Source organism: Dendropsophus ebraccatus, unplaced genomic scaffold (assembly GCF_027789765.1).
Source record: "Dendropsophus ebraccatus isolate aDenEbr1 unplaced genomic scaffold, aDenEbr1.pat pat_scaffold_831_ctg1, whole genome shotgun sequence".
NCBI lineage: Eukaryota > Metazoa > Chordata > Amphibia > Anura > Hylidae > Dendropsophus > Dendropsophus ebraccatus.
In genome coordinates, this window is record NW_027210430.1 from 47,976 (window position 1) to 72,909 (window position 24,934).

Here is a 24,934-nt window from a genome sequence, read left to right on the forward strand (position 1 = left end):
TACTTGTGACACATTCGGCAAAAGGGTGGCATTCCTGTAAAATATATATCTCCTGTCATCTCTCCTAGTTTGAAGCGGGCTGGCGGCAATTTGACTCCTCCGGGTGTAGCAGCATCTTTAAAACAAGTCACACGAAATCTCCATTTTGAAGTCCAGACCCCAACTTCATTCATTATTTTCCCCAGACATTGGACCGACTTAAAATATACAGATAAAAACGATTTAATTTCATCAAGATCAGCAAACGGGCAGTACATCTTCACTACTATCAGCTTGGAAATATCTAAAACATGTTCCACAAATTTAATACCTTCAAGTCTGGGGTCTTTCTTGTCAGGGATTGCCGCCATTAGATCCTGGAAAATGCCACCTTGCGTAAAAGTAAAATCGTATATTCTTCTCCTTGGATAATCTTGAACAGCCAGGATCTCCCGCTTCTGAATGTTAAAAACGTCTACAAGCACGGTCTCCACCAAGTATTTCAATCCGCAGGTCGTCGCCTTTTCCTCCGTCACGATGATTCTCACGGTGTTCTTGATTCGGGCATAGCCCGGTATCCCATCTGAATCAAAATCCATGATGGGTTTGTGCGTCAGATAGCCACGTTACAATGCAACGTAACCAAATTCCTCTTATGCCCGCCGGCAGTCAGAGGTTGGGGGGGGATCGCAACTCGTTGCCCCGGACTAAGCCTCTCTCCCAATAGCTGCAAGGGGGTTAAGTCCCACCACAAGGGAAAGGACGATCCCCCAAGGCAGAGAGAGAGGGTACCGGAGCACCTTCGGACCAGACCAAGGCAGTGCCGGATACGAATAAACAGCACTACACTTGATCTTAGCCAAAAGGCCGAGAAGCGATGGCCACAACGGTTTCCCGAAAACTCCCCTTCTCGGACACCACGTCCTTCTTGTTAAGGCGAAGCCAGACATACATACCCTATTATGCGCTCCACCCTCTCAGATGGCGGACCGGACGTGCTTTCACACTGCATCTCCTATTGCCTAGCACTGCCTCTGTCTTCCTTTCTGCTCTCAAATCTGAATAGCTCCACCCCCCAATCACACTGCGTCTGCTTCCACCTGATGGATGGCAGACATACACGTCTCTGTCTCTGTCTCCGTCTCTGTCTGGCATACATGACATGCAGCTAGCTCTTTGGCTGGCTGTCTCTGTAGCTGGCTGGCTGTCTCTGTGGCTGGCTGCCTAGCTGGCTAGCTTATTATTAGTACGTACCTACCTACCTACCTACCTACCTACCTACCTACCTATCTATCTATCTATCTATCTAATCTATCCTATCTATCCTATCTATTCTATCTAATGTATCTAATCTATCTATCAAAGAACATGGAGGGTGAATTCTCCCAGCTGGAGCCGTAGGCAGGCAGCATCAGCAGGATACATCGGCCACCAGGAAATCAAATCCAAAGGAAACGGTTTAATAAACTGCACCTACCTTTCCACCTACCTGCTCGGTCGCTTGACCGGCTGCAACTGAGCTGCTTGTTGTGCTGGCAGCTGTGTATAGCAGCAAAGCCTTGATGACATCACGTCCCGCGATGACATCACCAGCACTGGCCCGGCAGCCAAGTTGTAAACAACTCTGCCAGTTGGTTGCCATGGCAACAGAGGCCAGCAAGTCTTGGACAAACAAACTTTTCGTAGCCACACTCGGGCTAATTTTTCGGGGTCGGTCCACCTGCGCACAACACACTCGAGGGATGTTTCTTGCAAAACAGTAGTTTCAGGTGCAGCCGGCTTGTTTCCTTCTTCATTCTTTTGCTCTGTTTTTTGCAAACTCATTAGGGGGTGCACTGAACCTGGAGGCACTGCAATACCAGGTCAATGCCTGGAGAGGACAGAGCAAGCTCTTTTTCCATCTCCCTGTTCTAAAAATCCATTTAATATATGGTCCCCAGATAGGGGACGTATCAGATATTAAACTGATAAGAACAGATTTTTTTTTTTTTTTTTTTTTCTTTTGAGTCCGAGGAGCGTGCTCTCACCCAAGTGCACAAAAAGGTGCAGACGTGCCACACAAAAAAGTGCAACAAGGATGCGGTCTATCGCAAGCCCACTCTAAAAAGAGATGGGCCCCCAACCAACCACATTCCCTCCCCTTCCGGGCCAGAAGGCACCTGCAAAGGTTCGGGACAAATATCCTCTCACTGCCGAAGCAGAGAGAGGACCAATGCCGCTCATAGCAACCACCCCAGCGTTAGCTAAGGCGTTCGCCAATGAGCAGCCGTACCAAACGGTTTGGCTATCTCCCGAAGGAGACCCAGGGGTGCAGGGAGGCAAGGAACCTGATGGCCACACATGCCTCCCCTAGACCTCTAGGGGGACACCCAGAAGGGCGACCGCAACCTAGAAAATCCTTGTGACAAAACACACGTGAAAAGTGAACACACAGTGACAAAAATTAAATTAAATAAATAAAGATGTGTGCTGTGTGATACAGCCCGGACATCCGGCCGGATCTATAAAAATTACCCATAGCTCTCAACAGCCGGAGACCGGAAAGCTAAAGGTGAGTGTGCTCAAGGGGTGATAGTGAAGTACCGTGCTAAGTGCTTTCACTCAGTGGGATCCCATCTCCAGTGAGTTACGGCACCCTGGGGTCACCACTCCCAGGGCACTTCTGGCACCTCGGCTCTCAGCCCCCTCGAGCCCCCGGCACAGATCCGGAGGGTCATGGCATCTTGCACCGGCTGACTTGCCGCGCCAGCCACCTGCTCAACCCTTATTCCCTCCGTGTGTTTCCCTGCTCTCTCACGAGCGGTACTACACTTGATCTTAGCCAAAAGGCCGAGAAGCGATGGCCACAACGGTTTCCCGAAAACTCCCCTTCTCGGACACCACGTCCTTCTTGTTAAGGCGAAGCCAGACATACATACCCTATTATGCGCTCCACCCTCTCAGATGGCGGACCGGACGTGCTTTCACACTGCATCTCCTATTGCCTAGCACTGCCTCTGTCTTCCTTTCTGCTCTCAAATCTGAATAGCTCCACCCCCCAATCACACTGCGTCTGCTTCCACCTGATGGATGGCAGACATACACGTCTCTGTCTCTGTCTCCGTCTCTGTCTGGCATACATGACATGCAGCTAGCTCTTTGGCTGGCTGTCTCTGTAGCTGGCTGGCTGTCTCTGTGGCTGGCTGCCTAGCTGGCTAGCTTATTATTAGTACGTACCTACCTACCTACCTACCTACCTACCTACCTATCTATCTATCTATCTATCTAATCTATCCTATCTATCCTATCTATTCTATCTAATGTATCTAATCTATCTATCAAAGAACATGGAGGGTGAATTCTCCCAGCTGGAGCCGTAGGCAGGCAGCATCAGCAGGATACATCGGCCACCAGGAAATCAAATCCAAAGGAAACGGTTTAATAAACTGCACCTACCTTTCCACCTACCTGCTCGGTCGCTTGACCGGCTGCAACTGAGCTGCTTGTTGTGCTGGCAGCTGTGTATAGCAGCAAAGCCTTGATGACATCACGTCCCGCGATGACATCACCAGCACTGGCCCGGCAGCCAAGTTGTAAACAACTCTGCCAGTTGGTTGCCATGGCAACAGAGGCCAGCAAGTCTTGGACAAACAAACTTTTCGTAGCCACACTCGGGCTAATTTTTCGGGGTCGGTCCACCTGCGCACAACACACTCGAGGGATGTTTCTTGCAAAACAGTAGTTTCAGGTGCAGCCGGCTTGTTTCCTTCTTCATTCTTTTGCTCTGTTTTTTGCAAACTCATTAGGGGGTGCACTGAACCTGGAGGCACTGCAATACCAGGTCAATGCCTGGAGAGGACAGAGCAAGCTCTTTTTCCATCTCCCTGTTCTAAAAATCCATTTAATATATGGTCCCCAGATAGGGGACGTATCAGATATTAAACTGATAAGAACATATTTTTTTTTTTTTTTTTTTTTTTTTAAGTTGGCTATCCCACAAAAGGGGATATCAACAATTTTATTCAAAACAAAATTATTTACAAAATAAAAGAATTTTCACAAATCAAAAACATAACACAGATCAAACTCACATATCCATAACAAAATTAAATTTACATTACAATGTACATAACAAAAACGGGGAAAAAAAACCAAAACCCACAAAAACAAAACCCATATCTATCTTCCCTTTAAATAACAAAAAGAAAAGAAACCAACATAATTTCATCAAGCTCGCAAACCTCCCTTAAACGCAAAATAAGTCAATATACGAAGCATAGTCGGCGAGATAGACTTACACTCTTCTAATCGCTTCATTATCTCACAAGGCATTTGATAAGTCTCAAAAAACCCTTCACTCTCTTTCCCCAAACTAACTCTAACTTTTTCTCCCACCCGACCATAGAAACTCCTCTTTTCTAATGACTCTATATCATCCCATACATCCTGAGACACAATACTACGATCCCTTCTCCCTTCCTCTGAAAGGGACCTTACTGTCTTTTTCCTTTTCTCCTCCTCTCTGGGAACTCTCTCCACCTCCCTAGGAGTCCTTCTAACTGAAGGGTCCATACTCTCCTCCTGCTGAGGACTCTCACTCCCTCCAGCTGCTTCCTGCCCTTCCTCCTTCTCCCTCCCCCGCTTCCTTCTAAGTGGACAAACAGCGTACAGGTGCTCTGCACTCCCACACAAATGGCACACCTTCTTCTGATTGCATGACTCCGCCACATGCCCCTCTGTTTGACATTTTGTGCAAAATATCACAGTACAATGTTCCTTCAAATGTCCATACTTTTTACATTTACGACAAAAGTCGTCCATGCCTGCAAAAAAACAGTCTCCATTAACAGCTCCAATCCTGAAACGTCCTGGAGGCATACACAGTTTCCCATTCTCCAACACTTTGAACTTCACAGCAAACCTCCACTTCATTGTCCAAAGTCCGAACTGATTTAAGACTTTCCTTTGGAGCAATTTCCTCGCAGTACTTTGCCAGAAAAACCGCAATTTCCTCTTCGTTCACATAGGGGCTGTACATCCGCACCGTGATCAGTCTTTCTCTCCTCGGGAAATGAGACATTATATCAATACCGTTCAATATAACATTTCCCTTGCAACATTCGATCTTACCATCAGAAAGCTGTAATCCTCTTCTGAAGCCAACACCAGGTCGTATACACCACGCTTTGGGAACTCCAACAAGGCCAAAACTTGACTCCGCTGTAACCCAAGGAGCTTAAACAGAACCTCTTCCACCAAGAAGACCAAGCCCAATTCTTTCTTTCCCGGATCTTTTAACGTAAAACGACATCCGTTTCTAATCTTTGCATAAGCCGGGACTTCTTCTGCCGTGGTTCCATCCATATTGGTTGCATCCATCTTCAAAATATCGCCTCCGCCAGCACACCGAACAGGAACAAAAACACCTCCCTTGGCAAGCAAGTAGGTGGGATCGCTGATCTTAGCCAAAAGGCCGAGAAGCGATGGCCACAACGGTTTCCCGAAAACTCCCCTTCTCGGACACCACGTCCTTCTTGTTAAGGCGAAGCCAGACATACATACCCTATTATGCGCTCCACCCTCTCAGATGGCGGACCGGACGTGCTTTCACACTGCATCTCCTATTGCCTAGCACTGCCTCTGTCTTCCTTTCTGCTCTCAAATCTGAATAGCTCCACCCCCCAATCACACTGCGTCTGCTTCCACCTGATGGATGGCAGACATACACGTCTCTGTCTCTGTCTCCGTCTCTGTCTGGCATACATGACATGCAGCTAGCTCTTTGGCTGGCTGTCTCTGTAGCTGGCTGGCTGTCTCTGTGGCTGGCTGCCTAGCTGGCTAGCTTATTATTAGTACGTACCTACCTACCTACCTACCTACCTACCTATCTATCTATCTATCTATCTATCTAATCTATCCTATCTATCCTATCTATTCTATCTAATGTATCTAATCTATCTATCAAAGAACATGGAGGGTGAATTCTCCCAGCTGGAGCCGTAGGCAGGCAGCATCAGCAGGATACATCGGCCACCAGGAAATCAAATCCAAAGGAAACGGTTTAATAAACTGCACCTACCTTTCCACCTACCTGCTCGGTCGCTTGAACCGGCTGCAACTGAGCTGCTTGTTGTGCTGGCAGCTGTGTATAGCAGCAAAGCCTTGATGACATCACGTCCCGCGATGACATCACCAGCACTGGCCCGGCAGCCAAGTTGTAAACAACTCTGCCAGTTGGTTGCCATGGCAACAGAGGCCAGCAAGTCTTGGACAAACAAACTTTTCGTAGCCACACTCGGGCTAATTTTTCGGGGTCGGTCCACCTGCGCACAACACACTCGAGGGATGTTTCTTGCAAAACAGTAGTTTCAGGTGCAGCCGGCTTGTTTCCTTCTTCATTCTTTTGCTCTGTTTTTTGCAAACTCATTAGGGGGTGCACTGAACCTGGAGGCACTGCAATACCAGGTCAATGCCTGGAGAGGACAGAGCAAGCTCTTTTTCCATCTCCCTGTTCTAAAAATCCATTTAATATATGGTCCCCAGATAGGGGACGTATCAGATATTAAACTGGTAAGAACAGATTTTTTTTTTTTTTTTTGATTGAAAATATCTTTATTACAATCAGTCGTCGTCAGGCATACATAAACTGTGACGCAGCACAGTTCAATAAATAAGACACTACATACTCAGCACCATGGTACAACATACAGCACAGGCTCCCTACGCTATACATCATACCACCCGCTACACTAACATTCCCGCATACCTTAGCAATCCTAAAACAACAAACAATAAAGCAATACAGACAAGTGATGGGGTAAGGGGGGTGGGAAAGAGGGGGGTAGGGAGGGGAAATCACAGGCCCGAAGCTTTATTGAAAGACGACACAACACAAGGGGAGAGGGGGAAGGAGAGGGGTATCAATCCTCTTCTTCCTGGTCCGATCTGTCCATGATGGAATAGTCTCTGAGCAGGCTGTGGACCAGCCTGCGGCAGTCCAGAAAGGACATCCTCTCCTTCTTCAGAATGAGGCGGTTCCTGGCAAGCCATATAGCGTCCTTAAAACAGTTCATAAGGCGCCAGGCCTCCCGGGTTGCCTCATCGCCGAAATTCCCAGGGAACAGGCCGTACAGCACCGCGCAGTGCGTTAGCCTGTTCCTGGGCACGCAGTCACTGAGTTCAAGTTCCAGGGCGTCCAACAGGCCCTGAGCAAACGGACACTGCCAAAAGAGGTGCAAAGATGTTTCCTCCACGAAGGGGCACCGGGGGCAGTACCGCGTTTTGCACAGGTTGCGGGCATGCATGAATGACCTCAAGGGCAGTCCCCCCTGAATGGCCATCCAAGACAAGTCCTTGTGCCCGTTGGTCAACTTCGCCGAAGCCACATTAGTCCATACAGTCTCTGCGGTGGCCGCAGTGAGCCCTGGAACGAGCTCCATAGGGTCCTGTGCTCTGATGAGCTTGTGGACAGTTTTTGGCTTCCACAAGTCGGGCTTGAGTCCCTCCAGTTGGTGTTCCCTCACAAACTTGACGACGCCCCCGTAGAACCAGGGAGTGTGCCAGTTGTAAGGGATGGAGCTGTCCCACTTGTCCCAGCTCAGACCCCTCCAGAGGGGGAGGAGGAACAGGCGAGACATGGACCTGCCCGCAGAGCCATTTTTCTGTTGCAGAGTCCTCCGCACACAGTCACATACGAAGGCTGCCCGCAGCAAGGTAGGGATATCCGGAACACCTTTTCCGCCCTTGCGGGGTTCCTTGTACATCACGGAGCGCTTCACTCTGTCCATTTTGGAGCCCCAGATGAAACAAAACACGGTCCTGGTGATGGCCCTGCAGACGGTGACATGGGGGGGCCAGGCCTGTGCGGTGTACTGAAGCACAGGCAGAACTTCGTTCCTCAGGACCAATGCTTTGCCCTCAATGGTGAGGTGTCTGAGGCTCCACAGCCCGATCTTCGTATTGACCTTAGCCAATCGCTCTTCCCAGGACTTGAGGGCCGCGCCTTCCTTTCCGACCAGACTCCAAGGATCTTGATGAAGTCCGGTTTGATGGTAAACGGGAAGGGGGCGGAGGAAGCCAGGTGCCACTCCCCGAAGAGCATAGCCTCCGACTTCCCGCAGTTGACCTTTGCCCCTGAAGCCTTTCCGAACTTCTCGCAGGTCTGGACGAGTGCGGTCACCGAACGCTGGTCAGCGCAGAAGACGGTCACGTCGTCCATGTACAGCGAGCACTTGACCTCGTGTCGATCGGGTCCGGGTACGGTGATCCCTCTGATCTCTCCGTTCTGCCGTATAGCCTCCGCGAAGGATTCTATAACACAAACAAAAAGGAGAGGTGAGAGAGGGCAGCCTTGTCTGACCCAGAAAGAACCGGAAAGGGGTCAGTCTTCCAGCCGTTCACCAGTACCCTGCTGAAAATATCAAAATACATCACGTTAACAAAACGACAAAACATATCACCAAGTCCTAACCTACGCAGTGCCCTGCCCATGAACTCGTGAGAGACCCGGTCGAAAGCCTTCTCCTGATCAAGGCTGACCAGGGCCGCGTGTGCACGGCGGCTTTGGATGTAATGGACCGTGTCCCTCACTAGGGCGAGGCTGTCTGCGATCCTGCGGCCGGGAATGCCACAGGTCTGGTCCAGATGGACGACCTGACCGATGACCTTCTTCAGCCGGTTGGCCAGCACCTTGGCGAGGATCTTGTAGTCCACGTTCAAGAGAGAGATGGGACGCCAATTTTTCAAGTCACATCTCTCCCCCTTCCGCTTATACAGGATCGTGATCGTACCCTCCCTCAACGACGGAGGCATTCTGCCCTCCACCACCATCTCCTCGTACAGCTCCAACAGGTCCGGGCAAATGAGATCCCCCAGCGCTACATAGAGCTCCGCTGGGAGACCATCACTGCCCGGGGTCCTGCCAGGCCTAAAGGATTTAGCGGCAGAGAGCAGCTCCCCCACCGTCAAGGGGGCGTCCATGGCCGACGCACCTGCGGGATCAACAACGTTAGTGATACCTGACAGGAACTCGTCGGCCACTTCGGAGTCGGTGGTCTTCGGGGCGTAGAGGCTGCGGTAGAAGCTGGTGACAACCCCCATCACGTCCTCTTTGCCCTTCCGCAAACTTCCGGTCTCATCCCGCAGCTCAGTCAGGGGCGTGTGGCCGGCGTGGAGTTTCCTGAAAAAGAACGAGTTACATTTCTCACCCTTCTCCAGGTTCTCCACCTTGGAACGGAAGACGATTCGCTTGGATTCCTCCTCAAAGTGCCTTTGCAAGCTCTTTTTGGTCTCCTCCAGCTCCTCCTTCACGTCCCAGCCGCACCGGAGAAGGTCTTGCAGTGACCGCAGCTCGCGCTGCAGCCTCCTGAAGTCCCTCTTTCTTCCGCACGCCTGTTGACGACTCTTGGCCTGAAAGAAACTGCGAAATTGAACCTTAACAAATTCCCACCAATCACTAACACGCTCAAACATACATTTATCGTTGCGCCATACGATGTAGGCCTCTCTAAGCTCCTCCAGAACCTCCTCCTGAGCCAGTAGAGCACAATTCAGCTTCCAAGAGCCTGGGCCAGATGGGAAACCATGGCCCAGAACCCCTTGAAACAGAATGGCCCTGTGGTCAGAGAAGAAGCAGGGAACCATAGAGTGCCTAGTCTGCCTGACTGCTCGAGAGGCAAACACAAAGTCAATCCGAGAACGGAGCGAGCCATCGGGGCGGCTCCATGTATAATTAACAGAGCCGTTCCCGATGGACCCAACAACGTCCTGCAAGGATGCTTCAGTCACCATCTCGATGAGCAGTTTGGATGTGACATCCAACTTGACAGATGTCCCAGAACTGCGTCCGTCCGCTTCAATGGGGCAGTTGAAGTCCCCACCCAACACTACAGCCCTGGAGGTTGCGAGCTGGGCCCGCAGGGCCTGGAATAGTTCCAGACGCGCACCCTTCTCAGGAGAGGCATACACATTGATGAGCCTTACGGGCTCCCCCGCCCAAGAGCCGTCTGCAATTAGCAATCTGCCACAGACAAGCTCCTGAACAGAATCAAGTGTAAGTTGCCTCCCCTGATCAGGATGGCGACCCCTGCGGACTTACAGTCGCCCCCGCCGGACCAGTAGGAGGGACCGTGGGACCACTGCCCTGGCCAGATGGTTGTAGGACCTAGAAGAGGACAGAGCACATTCCTGCAACATATACACATTCGCACAACTGAGCATTTAAAAACGAAAGAACTGTCTGGAATCTAGACCTATCTCTCATACTCCGCACATTTAAGCTAAAGATGGAAAGATTAGCCATGGGGAGAAAAGAAAAGGGTTAGTCACAGACTCATACGATACCACTCCGGTCGGGCGGATCCTCTTCTTCGGGGCCCGCCGGCCGACCCATTCCCGTATGCACTCCTCCAGCGCCTCTTTCAGGTGTGCATTCTCGGGGACGTCCTCGAAGTCGAAAGCCTCCGTTCGTCGACCAGATTCTCCACCACCTGATCCATGTCGCTTTCCTCCGGGAGGTCATCTTCGCAGACCTCGATGATCTTTTTCTTGGAGGTCTCAGCCGATGGGCTGTCCCTCACTTTCCTCTTCCTGTCGGGAACCACTGTGGGGACAAGAGGGGGAAAATCCTCCAAGGAGAGAACCACAGCAGCGGGAGGAAAGGTTAGTGCTGCTGGGTTGGGGGAGTGGGTGGGAGGGTGGGGGTAGGGGCGGGGGACAGGGGACCCACTGATGGCAATGGGATAGGGGAGGGATCCTCAGTGGGGGTGGGCGGGGAGGGAGAGGGGGGAGGGGGGGAAGGAGGGGAGGGGGAAGGGTGGTAGGAGGGGGGGGGGGGGAGGGTTAGGGGCCGTCGTCCTCTTACCCTCCTTCTTCTTCTTCTCCTTCTCCTTGGGCTTCTGCGCTGCTTGGGCTACGGCCGGCTGCTGGCGGTCGGAGCTTTGGCAACCACGGATGCCCACGTTCTCTTTTCCCCTGGGGGCAGGGCCCTGTAGCTGTGGTCCGCATGGCCGCAGAGGTTGCAGGTTTTGCCTTCGGACAGTCCTTGGTCCCATGCCCCGGCACTCGGCAGACTCTACAGGAATCTTCGCTGCAGTCCTTCGCCTGATGACCTTCTTGCTGCATCTCCTGCAGATCTGCGGCATATCGGGTAAAGATGAAGCCTGGAGCGTCACCCAAGAGAAAGCCTGAGGCAGGTGCTGGAAACCGTCGTCCGAAATGACTCATCCTGTTGAGCCTCACGACCACCCGACCACTGCCAGTCCAGAATCCAAGGCGGCTCAGGATCTTGGAGGTTCCTTGACCACTGTGCAGTACCTTGCAAGGAATGTGGCGATGTCCTTGCCTGGGATGTACGGGTTCCAAGGAATTGAAACCGTCACCCGCCTCTCCTCCCTTGGATTAAGCAGTTGCTTACAAAGCGAGAGAAAAGGGATTCGGGCCTAGCTGCTTTACCGCCTCCCGTACCTCCTGCAGGTGTTGAAGGAGGCAATGTCACATAGAAGATCCCGTAAGAAGAAGATGCTGAGGGTTTCAGCTTGGAGAAACCCTGGTCCAGGACCATCTCTTCTTGCGAACACATCCTCAGAAATGTCCGGTCTCTACCATCCACCTTCTTCAGTCGCATGGCCACGTAGTGCGCATCCAGGGCCGCAGTGTAGGGACGCCCTGGATCCGCAGCCTTGCTGGTCGTCGGCTGAGCTGGGGCGGCAGAGGAAGAGGCATCCACGACCTGGGCCTCCTGGCTCTTCTCGCTTCCTTCCTCTGCTGCTTCTATCTCCGGTGCTGAAGAGGCCATCGCTTCTCCCGGTCGAGCTCCTTCCTGTGGGCGGAGTTATGCAGATCCTCGTCGAAGGGGGCGGAGAGATGCAAATCCTCGTCGCCGGCTTCTTCGGGGTTCAAGCGTCCTCCTTCTCGGGGTTCCGGGGCGTCTTCGTCGATCGTTCGTGCGGCAGGCGGAATCGAAGTGGTTCTCCGTCAAACCGTCGGGCACAGGACATCGAGCAGCAGGCCGAGAGGAAGGTTCACTCTCGTTCCTGGGGAATAGCCCCACACCCAATAGCTGCAGTGAGCTTAAGACGAATTAAATCGCGATGCCCAAGGCCGAGTGCAGGGGGTACCCCAGGACCTGAGCCGTCAAGTCAAGGCAGTTCAGTAAGACAAGGTACTACACTTGATCTTAGCAAAAGGCCGAGAAGCGATGGCCACAACGGTTTCCCGAAAACTCCCCTTCTCGGACACCACGTCCTTCTTGTTAAGGCGAAGCCAGACATACATACCCTATTATGCGCTCCACCCTCTCAGATGGCGGACCGGACGTGCTTTCACACTGCATCTCCTATTGCCTAGCACTGCCTCTGTCTTCCTTTCTGCTCTCAAATCTGAATAGCTCCACCCCCCAATCACACGTGCGTCTGCTTCCACCTGATGGATGGCAGACATACAAGTCTCTGTCTCTGTCTCCGTCTCTGTCTGGCATACATGACATGCAGCTAGCTCTTTGGCTGGCTGTCTCTGTAGCTGGCTGGCTGTCTCTGTGGCTGGCTGCCTAGCTGGCTAGCTTATTATTAGTACGTACCTACCTACCTACCTACCTACCTATCTATCTATCTATCTATCTATCTATCTAATCTATCCTATCTATCCTATCTATTCTATCTAATGTATCTAATCTATCTATCAAAGAACATGGAGGGTGAATTCTCCCAGCTGGAGCCGTAGGCAGGCAGCATCAGCAGGATACATCGGCCACCAGGAAATCAAATCCAAAGGAAACGGTTTAATAAACTGCACCTACCTTTCCACCTACCTGCTCGGTCGCTTGACCGGCTGCAACTGAGCTGCTTGTTGTGCTGGCAGCTGTGTATAGCAGCAAAGCCTTGATGACATCACGTCCCGCGATGACATCACCAGCACTGGCCCGGCAGCCAAGTTGTAAAACAACTCTGCCAGTTGGTTGCCATGGCAACAGAGGCCAGCAAGTCTTGGACAAACAAACTTTTCGTAGCCACACTCGGGCTAATTTTTCGGGGTCGGTCCACCTGCGCACAACACACTCGAGGGATGTTTCTTGCAAAACAGTAGTTTCAGGTGCAGCCGGCTTGTTTCCTTCTTCATTCTTTTGCTCTGTTTTTTGCAAACTCATTAGGGGGTGCACTGAACCTGGAGGCACTGCAATACCAGGTAAAATCACCATTTTGGACAGTAGCAAGCTCTCTTTTCCATATCAGCTTTCTAAAAAAATCCAGTACATATGGTTTACTCATTTGGGACCCTATCACTACTAAACTGTATTGAACAGATTGTGTTTTTTTAAATTGCACTATCACACAAAGGGGATATCAACAATTTATTTAAAACAAATTATTAAAAAACAAGAAGAATTTTTTGAACAAATCAAAAACTAACACAAATGACATCATCCATGTACCCCCACTGCTTTGGCCTCGAGTCCCCCTCCTCCGGCAGGGGGACTCCGTGAATCTGTTTGTCTCTCCGAATGGCACACATTAGAGGCTCTAAGGCGCAGATGAAAGCAGTGGGGACAAGGGACACCCCTGCTTCACTCCGGATTTTAAAAGAATGTTCCGTGTCTTAAAACCATTTACTAAAATTTTACTTGTGCAGCCTTGATAAAACGCTTAAGAGATAATAAAAACCCTCCGGTATACCATTTTTTCTAAAACCTTAAAAAGATAAAAATGCGATACCCTGTCAAATGCCTTTTCGAAGTCTATGGATAAACGGCAAGTTGTCCTTTTCTTGACTGGGTATCGCTGATCACGTCCTTAATAAGGTTTAAAATGTCCCAGATGCTTCTCCCGGGTACCCCACAGACCTGATTGCAATGGATTAGCTTGTCGATCACGGCCTTCAGACGGTTTGCACACAGTTTGGCCATGATCTTGTAGTCACAATTCAGAAGGGTGATTGGTCTCCAATTCCTCAAACTCGACCTGTCTCCCTTCTTGAAGAGGAGGGAGACATCACCCTTCTTCCACGACCCCGGGAGAGCTTTGGACTTAAAACATCGGTTAAGAGATTAAAAAGGTCGTCCTTTAAAATCCCGTAAAAAGTCACATAAAATTCTATGGGTATATCGTCGGGCCCAGGTACCTTACCTGTCTTAAAACTTTTAACAGTCTCTAAAACCTCCTGCTCCGTGATGTTCTGTAATAAAAGGGACTGGGAGACAGGGTCTAAAACATTAGTGATCTCCTCCAATGAGTCATTTAAAAAACATTCATCAATGTTTTTTGTGTTAAAAAGATCCGCATAAATTCATACACTTTTGTTAAATACCCTGTACATCATTTTCATCATCAATATTGTCAATTAAAACTTTCTTTTCCGTAACTTTCTTAAAAAAGTACCTGGAGCAGGTCTCGTTCTCTTCCAGATGTTTTTTTTAGAACGGAATATCAGTTCTTTCCCTTTCTGCTCCAGGCACTGGAGATCTCTTTCCTTATATCAATAATCTCTTTTTCTACTTCATACCGTGATCTCTGAACTTGTACAGGGTTTGCAGGCGAGTATTTAAAAGGTTAAAAAGGCACGTTTCTCCTTAGCTTTTGAAATCCCAACGTCTATAAAAAATTCTTTTATCTTTAATTTCATTTTTTCCCACCAAGCACTGATGGGAATGTTGGGATTTCTTACTCGCCTGCAATCCTTATAAAAAGTGATAAAATCAGATAACCTGCGGATCTTCTAAAAGGGACACGTTTAATTTCCAGGCATTCTTACCAGTTCTCCTGTTAAAATCGCTTTTCACTTTAAAAACAATAGCTTGTGATCTGAAAAATATTCGTAAAAGATCACATTTAAAAGCAGTACTTGATAAGAGCAGAAAATAAAATCAATTCTAGATTTGCAATTGACGTTACCCCATGTAAACCGGCTTCTCAGGTGCATTCATATTACATTTCTTAAAAACATCGGTGAGTTTAAAATCTAAAACAATACTTAGCATGGCGACGTCTTATCATAGTTTCTACTCACTGAGGTTGAAAGCCGGCGTTCCCCCCTTAAAATACAGTTAAAATCACCTGCTAAAACAAGAGGTTCAGAATCGTTAATAAAAAGCGGTAAAACTTCTAGCATTCTAGCTCTTTCATTTTTTTCAGGAGAACCATAAAAGTTTAAAACTGCCATTTAATACCATTGATAAAAGCTTTTACAAGTAAAATTCTGCTGGTAAAATTTCAATAAAAGAATCAATTAAAACGTTCCCTTTAAAAAGTATGGCGACCCCTGCTGATCTGGATTCGTTGGATCCGACCAGATTGACGGACCGTGCACCCAGTCGTCTTCATATTTCTTATACGTCATGCAATGCGGGATGCTGCACTCCTGCAGGAAGAAGACGGAGCAGCAAAAACCGTCAGATAATTAAAAAGGGCAACCCTTCTCACTTTTGGCCTGTAGACTTCTTACGTTAAGTGAGAGACCGGACAACTCAGCCATTGGGAGTGTAAAGGAAATCAATCTCGCAACAGGACTACAACTCTCCGGCTACACCAGAGACCCCACTCGAGCTCTCATATCCCCCACGTCCGAGTCTACTGTGCACATGGACGATGCCGGGGATGAACTACCGTCGCTCAAGTGACTCCCCGGACCCCAGCAGCAGCAGGGGCCACAGTGTCACCCCATACAGAACATACGGCAGCACGGTTTGTTGGGTTCCCGACTCACTTACTTCCGCTATCCCCCTCCGCAGGGTGGGATGTTTGCTTCTTGCGGTTTTCCGGCACCTCAGAGATGGTGACCCCTGAGGCCCCCTCCTGGCAGAGAGGGGGCGGGGTGCCCCGGCGTGGGGCCTTTGGAGGAGCGTCACTTGGTTTCCCCACAACGGTGAGTACTTCCATCGGCTCCTCCTGCACCACCTCCGAGTAGAGCCGGACCCGAGCCCTTGCGCCGCTTAACCGTGGCCTCACCACCAGGGGTCTTTCCACTCTGGCACAGCCTGTACCGAAGGCTGTTGGGCCAGAGAGCCGGCGCCAGTCGGCACACCCTCCCACCCCAGTTTCCTGGGGAGGGGCCTCCTTCCGGCCACCATCTCTCTTTTTCCCCGTCCTCTGCGCCTTAGGGCCCCTCTGCCGATCTCTCTAGGGGAGTCACTGATGTGTCCATTGCATCACCCGTCTCCGGCTCTTGTGGGGGGCACTTTGGTCTCTGGTTGCCCAGGCTGGTGTCCTGGTCTAGGCTTGGGTTGCCCTGGCTGCTCCGTCTTTCTCGGTCTGTGGGGACAGTTTGCATACAGGTGACCGATGTTGTGGCAAAATTACATCTGGCTCCTTGACGGCACTCTTGTGTTTCATGTTCGGAGCTGCCACATTTCTTGCATGTACTGTCACACTGTTCTTTTGAGTGCCCATATTTGTGACATGCCCTGCAGAAGTCAGGCATTCCCGCAAAGTAGAGGTCGCCACACATGTTGTTCAATTTAAAACGTGCTGGTGGTAATCTCACTCCCCCTACAAATTGGGGTCGTTAATGCACGTAACTAAAAACCGCCATTTTGAGGTCCAAATACCAAACTCGTTCATAATCTTCCCCCTGACACTTCACGCTCTTAAAGTAGGCTGCCAGGAAGGCTTCCACGTCTTTTAGACTAGCGAAAGGGGAATACATCTTAATCACTACAAGTTTTGGTAATATCGAGGACGTGCTCAATGATCTGGACCCCCCCAAGCTTCGGATGTTCCTTCCCGGAATACTCGCCACGAATCTCGAAAGATTCCCTCTTCGGTGAACGATACATCGTATATCCTACGCCTGGGGTAGTCCTGGATCGCCAATATCTCTCGCTTCTGGATGTTAAAAATTCCCATGAGCACGTCCTCCACGACAAACTTCAGCCCTCGAGTGTCTTCCGTCACCTGTGAGTATGACTCGCACAGTGTTCTTAATCCGGGCATAAGCCGTACGGAACCTGGATCCGCATCCATGGTTCTCGATGGTACGCAACGTAACGCTCTGCTTCGCTCCGTAAAGCTCCGCTCCGCAACGCTCCGCTCCGCCCTCTCCTTGATCCGAAGATCGCAGGAGCGATCGCAACCCGTTGTCTGGGGACTAAGCCGCCTGCCTATAGCAGCATGGGGACAATCCCCCAAGGCCGACAGGACGGGTACCCCAGACACCTCTTGACTTCGAAACAAGTGCAGCAACAGGTACTACACTTGATCTTAGCCAAAAGGCCGAGAAGCGATGGCCACAACGGTTTCCCGAAAACTCCCCTTCTCGGACACCACGTCCTTCTTGTTAAGGCGAAGCCAGACATACATACCCTATTATGCGCTCCACCCTCTCAGATGGCGGACCGGACGTGCTTTTCACACTGCATCTCCTATTGCCTAGCACTGCCTCTGTCTTCCTTTCTGCTCTCAATCTGAATAGCTCCACCCCCCAATCACACTGCGTCTGCTTCCACCTGATGGATGGCAGACATACACGTCTCTGTCTCTGTCTCCGTCTCTGTCTGGCATACATGACATGCAGCTAGCTCTTTGGCTGGCTGTCTCTGTAGCTGGCTGGCTGTCTCTGTGGCTGGCTGCCTAGCTGGCTACTTATTATTAGTACGTACCTACCTACCTACCTACCTACCTATCCTATCTATCTATCTATCTATCTATCTATCTATCTATCTATCTATCTATCTAATCTATCCTATCTATCCTATCTATTCTATCTAATGTATCTAATCTATCTATCAAAGAACATGGAGGGTGAATTCTCCCACTGGAGCCGTAGGCAGGCAGCATCAGCAGGATACATCGGCCACCAGGAAATCAAATCCAAAGGAAACGGTTTAATAAACTGCACCTACCTTTCCACCTACCTGCTCGGTCGCTTGACCGGCTGCAACTGAGCTGCTTGTTGTGCTGGCAGCTGTGTATAGCAGCAAAGCCTTGATGACATCACGTCCCGCGATGACATCACCAGCACTGGCCCGGCAGCCAAGTTGTAAACAACTCTGCCAGTTGGTTGCCATGGCAACAGAGGCCAGCAAGTCTTGGACAAACAAACTTTTCGTAGCCACACTCGGGCTAATTTTTCGGGGTCGGTCCACCTGCGCACAACACACTCGAGGGATGTTTCTTGCAAAACAGTAGTTTCAGGTGCAGCCGGCTTGTTTCCTTCTTCATTCTTTTGCTCTGTTTTTTGCAAACTCATTAGGGGTGCACTGAACCTGGAGGCACTGCAATACCAGGTCAATGCCTGGAGAGGACAGAGCAGCTCTTTTTCCATCTCCCTGTTCTAAAAATCCATTTAATATATGGTCCCCAGATAGGGGACGTATCAGATATTAAACTGATAAGAACAGATTTTTTTTTTTTTTTTTTTTTTTTTAAGTTGAATACCCACATTGGGTAAACTTTATTAAAAACGTATAATTACTTATAATAACATAAAGATGTTTACAAGAAAAATTACATAAAATCACATAAAATTACATAAATTCTCAAGTAAATACATCTATAATAAAAGGGCACTTGGTGGCATTACAATACGAGCTCCATTCAGATAAAAACCATTTTTACATAAAAAATAGAGTTCTTTTTATCTACCATAAAATATTTGTACATTTCATTAAAAGCAATGCTTAAAACGTCATTCACAGATAAAATCTCGTGTTTAAACCACTAAAATCCTGGCGCCCACAGAGCTGCTTTGACGCTATTTATGGTCTTCCATGCCATTACTTTTTGAGTCCGTGTAGGGCATTCCAGACATCCAAATAAAATCGCATCATGGCTTAGTCGTTGTAGTCCGGTTATCTTTAAAATCAGAGGAGTCATCTTTGTCCATATCATTTGGGTAAAAACACAAACCAAAAAATGTGAGAAGCCGTTTCATCACCTCTGCATCCCCTCCTGGGGCATATGGCCGAGTTGGTCAATCCTCTTCGATGCTGGAATGCCCGGCATGGAAGACACTCGTGGCGCAGCTCCAGGCCAGGTCTTTCTGTGAATTAAAAACATAGTTAGCGCTCACGTTTTTCCATATCTGTTTGCATTGTTCTTCATTAAAATGTCTAATGGGGGTAACTAAAACATCGTCTTTCAGACTCTTTAAAACCATTTTGCTGTTTTTTAAAACTTCAACTCTTTTATTCTGTAAGTAAAGGGACACTATTTTCTCTAAAATCTTATATTGTACGGGAAGGTTAAAAGCATACGGGGAACTTAAAACTGTGGAAAACCACCCATGCTTTCTCATAAAAAATCCCATGTTAAAACGACAGAAATAAGACCAGTAAGTATCCTTAAAAAGAGCATTAAAACAAACACAAAGAATCTGATTAAAGAAATGTCTTAAATCTGGGAAATCTTTACCACCCTACCTTTGGTTTTAAAACCACTTCTCTCCTTAGTTTCTCCATCTTGGAGCTCCAAAAAAAGTAAAACAAACCTTGATAATTTTTCCCAACATGCGGTCTGATGGAGGAAAAACACAACTTAAATATAATAAAATAGGTAAAATCACAGACTTTGTAATTAAACCTTTCCCTCCATCGTTAGTTTCCTCATATTCCACATGCAAATTTTTTTGTTTACCTTTTGTGCCACCAAGTCCCAACTAGTAAACCATTATTAGACTCATTGAAGGAGACCCCTAAATCTGCACCGAATCCACTACGGGAATGGGGATATCTTCTAAACATTGTTTCCAATATTCAAGATGCTGCTTTTATTAAAATTAACTTTAAAACCGGAGGAGTCACAAAAATATTGGATTCGTTTTAGGGTTTTTCGAAGCGACGGGGCGTCCCTGCATAGTACCGCCACATCATCCATGTACCCCACTACCTTCGCCTCCAATCCCCCCCCCGCCCGGCAGGGGGATTCCTCGGATTTGTTCGGTCACTTCGTATCATACATAAAAGAGGCTCAATCGCACATATGAAGAGTAGTGGGACAAGGGACACCCCTGCTTCACCCCGAGTTTAAAAAGACGTCTTGAGTCTTAAAACCGTTAACTAAAATTTTACTGGTGCAGTTGTCATAAAATGCTTTTAGGGACTGTATAAAACCTTCAGGGATACCCATTTTTTCTTAAAACCTTAAAAAGATAAAATGAGAGACTCTATCAAAGGCTTTCTCAAAATCTACGGATAAATAGCCATTCTAACCCAGTCTCTCTTCGTGTATGAATGGAATCTTTTAAAGGTTAAATTATCTGTTATGCTCCTCCCGGGTACTCCACAAAACTGGTTGGGGTGGATAACTTTATCGATGACAGACTTTAATCTATTTGCACATATTTGGCCATTATCTTGTAGTCACTATTTAGTAAAGTGATGGGCCTCCAGTTTTTAATGTCTGTTTTTCCTCCTTTTTTATAAAGTAAAGAGACTTCTCCTTTCTTCCAGGAGCCCCGGAGAGTTTTGGAGTTAAAAACTTCAGAAAGAAGTGCAAGCATATCATCTTTTAAAACGCCATAAAGATAACATAAAACTCCATGGGTATCCCATCAGGGCCAGGGACTTTACCTTTCTTAAACTTTTTGGTGGTCTCTAAAATCTCCTGCTCCGAGATGCCCTGTAATAAAAAATTTTGGGAGACAGGATCTAAAACGTTATTAGCTCCTTCAATGAGTCTTCATAAAATCACAATTAATATCTTTTGTGTTAAAAAGATCTGCATAAAACTCATACACCTTTTCTAAATACTGGGGTCTGTTTTCCCGTCTATTTCTCGTCAGGGTATGCTTGTCATTGATTTTCTTTAAAAAAGTACCTGGAGCAGGTCTCGTTCTCTTCAAGATGTTTGCACTTTTGAACGAAATATAATTTCTCTTCCCCTCTCTGCCCAGCACTGGGAGTCTCTTTCTTTATCTCTGCGATCTCTTTTGTCTACCTGCATACTGATCTCTGAATTTGTATTGCGTCTGCAGACGGGTATTAAGTTGATTAAAACTCTTTCTTCTCTTTGGGCCTTTTTAACCCCCATCTTTAATAAAAAAATTTTTTATTTTATGTTTCATCTTTTCCCCCCAGGCTATAATGGGATGTTGGAGTTTCTTACCCGTCTGCATCGCTTATAAAAGGTGATGAAATCGGATAAAATCTGGCGGATCATTTAAAAGGACACGTTTAACTTTCCAGGCTCTTTTTCCCACTTTCTTCTCTTTGTCACATTTCACTTTAAAATATAATAATTTATGGTCAGATAAAAACATTAGACATAAGATCGCATTAAATGCAGTATCTGATAAGCAAGAATATAAAATCAATCCTGGGCGACAGTTCCTGTTACCCAGGTCACCCGGCCTCCTCTGGTAATTACTATTAAATTTTTTACAACGTCCGTTAACTTAAAATCTATAGTAACATTTTTCAGCATACCAGAGGTTTTATCGTAGTTTCTGCTTGTACTGCTAGAACCGGCGTTCCCCCTTTAAAACACAATTAAAATCCCCTGCTAAAATCAGTGGATCCGAGTTGTTTAAAAAAAGAGGTAAACTTCCAGCATACTTGCTCTTGTCATTTTTGTCTGGTGACCCATAACATTTAAAAACTGCCCTTAATACCGTCTATAAAAGCTTTGACCATAAATCCTGCCTGTAAAATTTCATTAAACTTGCATTAAAACGTTCCCTTTGAATAAAATGGCGACACCTGCGGATTTTGACTCGTTCGACCCGGACCGACGATGGCCCGAGTCTCCAATCTTCTTTGTATTTCTTGTATTTCTGTTGTGGTGGGATGCGCACTCCTGTAGGAAAAAAACTGAGGCGGTAAAACAGACAGGTCATTAAAAGGGCAGCTCTTCTTCTCTGGGCATGCAGGCTTCTCACATTAAAAGAATACCGGACAATTCAGCCATGGGGGTGATAAAAATTCTTTTCTGTCTTTAGCCCGAGCTCAGCCTCATCAGTCCTCAGCGAAGCCGGGAGACCCCACTCGAGCTCTCGTAGCCCCCCGCTTCGGAATCGACCGCAACATGATGCGGGAGAGACTTGCGTCGCTCAAATGCCCCCCCTCCACACCTGAGGCAGTTACGTATATGACCCCAAACGACTCCATGGGCACGTGTGAGCAGCGGCTTCACTTCGCCCCCTCCGCCGGGCCGCATCTTACTTTCTGATGTCTCAGGTCTCATTTATCTCGAGGTGGTGGTTGCCTCTGGTTCCCCCACCGGGCAAGGAGTAGGAGAGGCTTTGGCGTCACCCCCAAGGGGAGCGTCCACGGGTTCCCTTCCGTACTACCATCGGCTCCCCTTTTACCACTCCGAGTACGCTTTGCGCCTTTTTTGTAGCCTCTGCTTCCGCCCGGGTCCTCTGCCTCAGGGAGGGTGGTCCGGTTATTGGCCGCAGCCCCTGGTCAGCCTCCCGCCGGGGTAATCCGCGGCCCAAGTTGCCTGGGGAGGTATCCCGTCGGCCGACCGTTGGCTCTCACGCTTAGCCCTCCTTTCTTTAGGGCTGTCATCACCTGTTTTGGAGGGGGGCTTCAGATGTGTCCATACCCTCTGCTTCCTCTCCCCTGTTGGGGGCCTGGTTGGTCTTCCGGCTGCTTCGAACTCTTTGGCTGCTGCTCAGGCCTCCCCATGGCACGACTTCTGTGTGGACAAAAAGCAAAGAGGTGACCAACTCGGTGACAGTTGTAGCAAGTTTTTTTCCCAGTGGACCAATTCTTAGCCTCATGAGAAGAGCTCCACAATTCCTACAGGTGCTTTCGCAATCCTCCTTGGTGTGACCGTCACTTGTGACACATTCGCAAAAGGGTGGCATTCCTGTAAATAGATATCTCCTGTCATCTCTCCTAGTTTGAAGCGGGCTGGCGGCAATTTGACTCCTCCGGGTGTGGCAGCATCTTTAAAAACAAGTCACACGAAATCTTCCAATTTTGAAGTCCATCCCCCCACTTCATTCATTATTTTCCCCAGACATTGAACCGACTTAATATACAGATAAAAACGATTTAATTTCATCAAGATCAGCAAACGGGCAGTACATCTTCACTACTATCAGCTTGAAATATCTAAAACTGTTCCACAAATTAATACTTCCAGCTGGGGTCTTCTTGTAGGGATTGCCGCCATTAGATTCCTGGAAAATGCCACTTGCGTAAAAGTAAATCGTATATTCTCCCTCCTTGGATAATCTTGAACGCCAGGATCTCCCGCTTCTGTGAATGTTAAAAACGTCTACAAAGCACGGTCTCCACAAAGTATTTCAATCCGCAGGTCGTCGCCTTTTCCTCCGTCACGATGATTCTCACGGTGTTCTGATTCGGCATAGCCCGTATCCCATCTGAATCAAATCCATGATGTTTTGGTGCGTCAGAAGCCCGTTACAATGCAACGTAACCAAATTCCTCTTATGCCCCCGCCGGCAGTCAGAGGTTTGGGGGGATCGCAACTCGTTGCCCCCGTACTAAGCCTCTCTCCCAATAGCTGCAAGGGGTTAATTCCCACCACAAGGGAAAGGAACGATCCCCCAAGGCAGAGAGAGAGGGTACGGAGCACCTTCGGACCCAGACCAAGGCAGTGCCGTATACGAATAAACAGCACTACACTTGATCTTAGCCAAAAGGCCGAGAAGCGAGGCCACAACGGTTTCCCGAAAACTCCCCTTCTCGGACACCACGTCCTTCTTGTTAAGGCGAAGCCAGACTCATACCCTATTATGCGCTCCACCCTCTCAGATGGCGGACCGACTTGCTTTCACACTGCATCTCCTATTGCCTAGCACTGCCTCTGTCTTCCTTTAATGCTCTCAAATCTGAATAGCTCCACCCCCCAATCACACTGCGTCTGCTTCCACCTGATGGATGGCAGACATACACGTCTCTGTCTCTGGTCTCCGTCTCTGTCTGGCATACAAGGACAGCAGCTAGCCTTTTGCTGGCTGTCTCTGTAGCTGGCTGGCTGTCCTCTGTGGCTGGCCTGCCTAGCTGGCGAGCTTATTATTAGTACGTACCTACCTACCTACCTACCTACCTACCTAAATATCTATCTGATCTATCTATCTATCTTCCTATCTATCCTATCTATTCTATCTATGTATCTAATCTATCTATCAAAGACAGGAGGGTGAATTCTCCACATGCTGGAGCCGTAGGCAGGCAGCATCAGCAGGATACATCTCGGCCACCAGGACATCAAATCCAAAGGAAACGGTTTCACTAAACTGCACCTACCTTTCCACCTACATGCTCGGGTCCGCTTGACGCGCTGTCAACTGAGCTGCTTGTTGTGCTGGCAGCTGTGTTTGCAGCAAAGCCTTGATGACATCACGTCCCGCGATGACATCACCAGCACTGGCCCGGCAGCCAAGTTGTAAACAACTCTGCCAGTTGGTTGCCATGGCAACAGAGGCCAGCAAGTCTTGGACAAACAACATTTTTCGAGCCACACTCGGGCCTAATTTTCGGGTCGTCCACCTGCCGCACAACACATCTCGATGGATGTTTTCTTGCAAAACAGTAGTTTCAGGTGCAGCCGGCTTTGTTTCCTTCTCAGATTCTTTTGCTCTGTTTTTTTGCAAACTCATTAGGGGTGCCACTGAACCTGGAGGCACTGCAATACCAGGTCAATGCCTGGAGAGGACAGAGCAAGCTCTTTTTTCCATCTCCCTGTTCTAAAATCCATTTAATATATGGTCCCCAGTAGGGGCGTATCAGATATTAAACTGATAAAACAGATTTTTTTTTTAGTTGGCTATCCCAACAAAGTGATATCAACAATTTTATTCAAAACAAAATTTATTTTACAACTAACAGAATTTAACTAATCAAAAACATAATCAAAACATAACACAAATCAAGCTCATACCGCCTTTGAACGCAAATAACACAATAAACGAATCATAACAAAAGATCTGAACCTGACAGCCTCTAATCTTCTTAACAATACTTGGAGGTACTTTATAAAGTTTCACAACCTTTTCATGTTTTTCTACATGTAACCTTACTGCTTCACGCAATGATGGCGAAGGACTCGTCTTTCAGAGCCTCTACCTGCACCCAAAA

General features: G+C 48.3%; 2 non-coding genes and 4 pseudogenes across 2 annotated transcripts; all 6 read right to left on the reverse strand.

The window, feature by feature from the left end:
• Nucleotides 1-1,804: 1,804 nt before the first annotated feature.
• On the reverse strand, nucleotides 1,805-2,026 carry LOC138780497 (U2 spliceosomal RNA; annotated as a pseudogene).
• Nucleotides 2,027-3,762: 1,736 nt separating this feature from the next.
• Nucleotides 3,763-3,966, reverse strand: LOC138780498 (U2 spliceosomal RNA; annotated as a pseudogene).
• Nucleotides 3,967-6,386: 2,420 nt separating this feature from the next.
• On the reverse strand, nucleotides 6,387-6,568 carry LOC138780501 (U2 spliceosomal RNA). The gene has a single exon (XR_011361334.1). It is a non-coding gene; the product is annotated as a U2 spliceosomal RNA (small nuclear RNA).
• A 10,453-nt stretch (nucleotides 6,569-17,021) lies between these two features.
• On the reverse strand, nucleotides 17,022-17,168 carry LOC138780513 (U2 spliceosomal RNA; annotated as a pseudogene).
• A 964-nt stretch (nucleotides 17,169-18,132) lies between these two features.
• On the reverse strand, nucleotides 18,133-18,340 carry LOC138780502 (U2 spliceosomal RNA; annotated as a pseudogene).
• Nucleotides 18,341-24,457: 6,117 nt separating this feature from the next.
• Nucleotides 24,458-24,641, reverse strand: LOC138780505 (U2 spliceosomal RNA). Its single transcript, XR_011361335.1, has one exon. It is a non-coding gene; the product is annotated as a U2 spliceosomal RNA (small nuclear RNA).
• Between the last annotated feature and the right edge of the window lie 293 nt (nucleotides 24,642-24,934).